Here is a 5,626-nt window from a genome sequence, read left to right as displayed (position 1 = left end):
CCCTATTCGTGGAGTATTGATCGGTGCCTCCTAGAAGGGCCAGTGTGTATAGAAAATCCCTTCTAGAACACCTTGAAGGATATTGTGAAACATTAAAGCACTAATTCTAATGTGACACTATCTAATGGTTAGGACTTTAAACGAACCGAACGTTCGGAAACTATTCGTGAACCGTTCGGCGGGAAGTTCATTTATGTTGGTTTATTTAATAAACGAACGAACATGAACAAAAAATTTGTGTTCGTTTAATTAAACGAACGAACATGAACACATGTTCTGTTCGTTCATTTATGTTCATGAACGTTCGTTTATGTTCGTTTATTTATGTTTGTTAATGTATTAATAGAATATAATTAAATATTATCTAGATAGGTAATCTGATTAAAGGTTTTTATATTTGTTAATTTGATTTCATTTAAGTGTTTCATTTATGTTTGTTTGTGTTCATTTATGTTCGTTTATCTTTGTTTAGTTATGTTCGTTCAGATTTTTAAACAAACGAACACAAATGTCCCTTTTTATATAAATGAACATGAACATAAATATTTGTTCGATTAAGTGTCCGTGTTCTTTTAAAGTTAAATGAACGAACACGAGTATGCCTTTGTTCGTGTTCACTCGATTCGTTTATAGGCTTTCATTATTCACATTGATCTCAATCTATAGGTTCTGCCGAATTATTTGTGTTCGTTTGTGTTCGTGAACCGTTCATGAACACATTAATTTTTTTAATAAACAAACATGAACATAAAATCTCGTTCGGTAAGTGTTCGTGAACCGTTCCCCCTAAACACATTATTTCTTAACGAACGAACATGAACAAGACCTTATTCGTGTTCGTTCGGTTCGTTTACAGCCCTGCTAATGGTTTCACATCTCACACACCCAATAACACTAAGGATAAAATATGCATAGATAAGAATGATGACTCAATAATTAAAAGTGCAATTCAATACTATGTTTTACACAGAATGCGTTAAAAGCATTCACAATAAATACTTTATATATGAGTGTGTACTCAATTTTTAGAATATGGTTGTAACTGCATTCACATCTTATCCCTCATATTTTATGAGGAAGGTTTTTATAATATAGGGTAAAGGTGTGCATGGGTCGGTATGGGACGGTTTTGAGTAAAACACATAACCATAACCGATATGTCGGTTAATGGATAACCACGACCATAACCGACTCGCTATGGCGGTTTTGGTTAATCAGTTTTGTAGATAATTGTGAGTCAGTTATGGGTCGGTTAACCGTAACCAAAACAATGTAATTGAGCCAAAAAGTTTGGTACCAGTTATTACAAAAACACATGGCATAATCTTAAAGGTATATAATCCACAATATTAATACCAAATATTCAAAAAATAATGACATTATATAATCCAACAATGAAATTCAACTTAATTTGATAACAAACGTTGAACCAAAAACATCAAAATGATATAATCCAACATGTTTTGTGGAAGTTAATCCCGAACATATTAAACATATTGTTGGTTAAATAAATAGGTTGGTTCGGTTATAGCGGTTTTGGAATTATCTTTAACCAAAACCGACCCGTATTTGGCGGTTTTTAAAAATTCATTAAACCGGCCCACCGTTTATGTCAGTTATCGGTTAAATCGGTTCGGTTATCTCGGTTATGGTTTGGTTTAACGGTTATGGCGATTAGGTTGCTCACCCTATAGGGTGCGGTTTGGGTTTTTGTGAGTGGAAGATAGAGAAAATATTGTGATTTTTATGTATAACTGAGAAGTTATTGTTCACACTCTATAATTTTTTAACATATTTTGAAAGCGGTAGTAAGTAAAACAGAGAGAAAAGATAATTAAAAGTTTAATTCTTTAACATGTTATTCCTTAATAAATATAAGTTTAATTTTTAATTAAGAGTTTGAATTATCTAATTAATAAGTTTAGATTAGTTTAAAAGTTTTATTTAAATTGTTGGCATGTTTATCTTGTTAGAGTTAAAAGCCCATGTAGGTTTGGTTTTAGTTTAGTTTACTTTTAAATAGCATTGTAGGTTTTGTTTCAAGGTAAAAACTTTGTTTTTGTTTGAAATCTTGTTCTTTAATTCCCATTTCTTTCGTCTTTGTTTTCGTGATTTTGCAGGTTTGAACCTTGAGTTAGGGCCAACATCGGTTTACACATGTCATATGTAAACTAGTCATAGAATAGTAAAAGATGATCTTTAGAAAACTAATAAAAACATGATTTAAACAGGAAACATCTTTAAAAAATCATGTATTATAACAAACGCGCCAGAGTACTGTATTATCTTCATTATACAGTTATGTACCTTTTATCTAGCTAAACAACTGTTTGATACATTAATACTTATATATTAAATATCTTTAATATTGGATAAAATTAAGAGAGAAAAGGATATAAAATATGAAGCCTAAATTACAAGTCCGAACCACTTCTCCTTCGAACCCTAACTTTGAGCCCACCATCCATGTGAGCCGTGAGCAATGGCACAAAAACTGGTTCTTTCAAACTAACCGGTTCAAGCTCAAACCGGCTTAGAACCGAAGCCATCACATACTTCATCTGAATAAACGCCATTTCTTTTCCCAAACAAACTCTCGGACCGCCTTGAAAAACCGGAAATTTATACGGGCTTTCCATTTTGAAACCACCCGGTTCAGAAAACCACCGGTCCGGTCTAAACTCCAAACAGTCTTTTCCCCACAATGTTTCCATCCTCCCCATACCATATGGGAAGTACATCACCCGGTTCCCCTTGTACACTGCGGTCCCGTCTGGCAGCACGTCGGCTTTTGCCGCGTGCTTCGAGTCCCACACCACGGGCGGGTACAACCTCATTGCCTCGCATAAACACCCTTTTAAATAATCCATTTTTTTCAAATCTTCAAATGTTAGTTTACCATCATGAAATGTGACATCTTTTATAATGTCTTGTTTGACACTCGGGTAGCGTGTCAACAACCAGAAGAGCCACGTCATCGCTGCAGATGTCGTGTCTCTTCCGGCCATTAAAAAGCTTATTACCATGTCCCGCACGAGCTCGTCCCCATGACCGGACGATATAAACCGCGATAACAAATCTCTATTATTCTCGCTTTCGTCCATATGTTCTCGCCGCTCACGGATTATCTCATCCACCGCACGGTGAACGACACCAACTGCTTCTTTAAGGTGTCGTTCCCGTCCTAAATTTAACAACCTTTTCACTTTCCACACCCAATTCGCTGGCGCCGTGCCACGCATGGCGCTAGCCCCCGCCGCTACATCAAATGCTGATACCAGTGGCGGGACAGCTCGGGTGTAATCCAAACAACATGGATCCCACCCGAGCGATATTTTACAAATTGTATCAAAAGCCAACCTTCTAAGAACATCTTGCATATCCACCATCTCTCCATTCTCAACCGCGTTTTCGAGTAACGGAATAAGCCTTTTGGTCACTTCATCTTCAAGTACACTAACCACGAACTCGCGCAACGATTTCGCGCTAAATTCGTGGCTCGCTAATTTGCGTTGAGTGCTCCATAACTTTCCGTCAACATTGAATATTCCGATCCCGAGAAAGTCACCGAGGAGATCGGTAAACGGTTTGCCTTTCGGGTAGTTTTCGAATTGTGTTTTTAGAATGTGCTCGATGTTTTTGGGGTTGGCGGTGACGATCATTTGGTTCTTTCGGCTACCGAACCGATTCAAGACGATGGTTTGTGACGGTGACTCGGATAAGAGGTCGGTGAACCAATGGATGAGCCGGTGGCTGTTCCGGCTGAAGGAAATGAATGAACCAATGAATGGATATGATTTATGGCCATTATCGGTGGTGCTGGTGGATGTGGATGTTATTAATATTTGAAGCAAATGGAACAAGAAGACAAGTGCAGAAACTAGAGAGAGAAAGTGGAGGAGAGAGAGAAGAAACATGGTGGATGAGGGTGGGTGGTGGTTTATGGTTCAGGGTGGTAATGGAATGGTTATATATATAGATGATGAAGTGAAGTGGAGAGAGTGCTACAGTACTTGTGGTTTAGTTTTGATAAGGACAAGTTATTATTAAAAACATGTTTTTCATGCAAGCCGCAATATCTGGTGTTTATGTTTTTCCCATTACAAAAACGTGCCTAAATAGTGAATATGGATTTTCTTTTTTCCTTTTTTAAACATTGAAAGTCCTTAACAAAAATGGAGTTAATTGCCCGTTTGCCCCCTGTGGTTTGTCAAACTAGCACGTTTGCCCCCAGTGGTTCCGAAATAGCACCATTGCCCCCTGAGGTTGTTTTTTTAGTACCCGGGTGCCCCCAAACATGAACGTCCGTTAGTTTTCACCGTTTGGTGTCAGAAAGTTAGGGTATTTTCGTCTTTTAGAATTACTATGATAATCCATCAATCACTCTCTTTCTCATTTTAATCCCCTCTGCAGTACTCCACCACCACCATCTCCCGGTCTTCCACCATCTTCACCCACAAACCTTTGAATCATGATCAATAAACCAAACCAGAAACCCACATCACCACAGCAGCCGGCTAAAGCCCCATCACCTCAGTTGCCAACAACTGCCATCACGTGATTCCGACACAAATGCTCGCTACCATGATCGATTGAACCACCTGAGTTTCATTATCGTGTTAAAGAGAGACGCTTTAAGTGGTGGGGTGCAAAATCGGGAATAGATTTGCAATTTTATAACCATTTAACTACCACCGTCACGATTTGGACTTGAATGTTGATTTTGATTTTGATTTCGGGTATTGGATTTGACGAAAATTGTGTTGGGGAACCAGAATTGATGGTTGGGGGTAGCGAGATCGGCGGGCGGCTCCGATGGTGGTGGCCGGAGTTGGCGGTTGTCGTTTACCCCAATCTTTGGTTCTGATTAATTGAAGTTATGGCACGAAATTAGAGTTTGAAAACAAGTGGGTCTTGTTTGTTTGGCGGTTACGAGTTGGTCTGGAACATTAATTTGGAACATTAATTTGGTGCTGCTGGGGATGGTGGTGAAAGTGCTGGTCAAGCTGCTGCTGGGTATGTAGTAGTATAAGAGCATTCCTCCATCTTTATGCAGTTAAAAGACGAAAATACCCTAACTTTCTGACACCAAACGGTGAAAACTAACGGACGTTCATGTTTGGGGGCACCCGGGTACTAAAAAAACAACCTCAGGGGGCAATGGTGCTATTTCGGAACCACTGGGGGCAAACGTGCTAGTTTGACAAACCACAGGGGGCAAACGGGCAATTAACTCACAAAAATGACTTGAAAACAAAAGTATTATAACCCAAATGGTTTTAACCTGATTTTACATAAACTGGGTTTAACCGCTGTAACCTGCCGGGTTGGGCTCGGTTAGCTTTAACCAGTTTGAACCTGATTGTTTAGCATTAAGTTATTTATGTAAGTAATATATTTATAATAATTTTCACAACTAAATGCAGTATAATTAAATTCAATAATAATAATAATAATAATAATCATAATTTACGCATAAAACATGCATTCAATGTCTTTTATAGTGGAGACCAAGCTTAATCCTCACTTGTGTTCATTTGAATAGATATTGGAAATGAAGGATTTGAGCTAGACTTTGTTTAAGGTTGTAAATTCAGATTCCAAGCCCATATGGGTTTTCATCCCA

At 38.1% G+C, this 5,626-nt stretch overlaps 1 pseudogene; it reads right to left on the bottom strand.

The window, feature by feature from the left end:
* Nucleotides 1-2,414: 2,414 nt before the first annotated feature.
* On the bottom strand, nt 2,415-3,933 carry LOC143563093 (cytochrome P450 94B3 pseudogene; annotated as a pseudogene).
* Between the last annotated feature and the right edge of the window lie 1,693 nt (nt 3,934-5,626).

Source organism: Bidens hawaiensis, unplaced genomic scaffold, assembly GCF_021521415.1.
Source record: "Bidens hawaiensis isolate Kalapana, Puna unplaced genomic scaffold, B.hawaiensis_p1.1 tig00021268_1, whole genome shotgun sequence".
Classification (NCBI taxonomy): domain Eukaryota; kingdom Viridiplantae; phylum Streptophyta; class Magnoliopsida; order Asterales; family Asteraceae; genus Bidens; species Bidens hawaiensis.
This window is presented reverse-complemented; position numbering and strand designations above follow the sequence as displayed.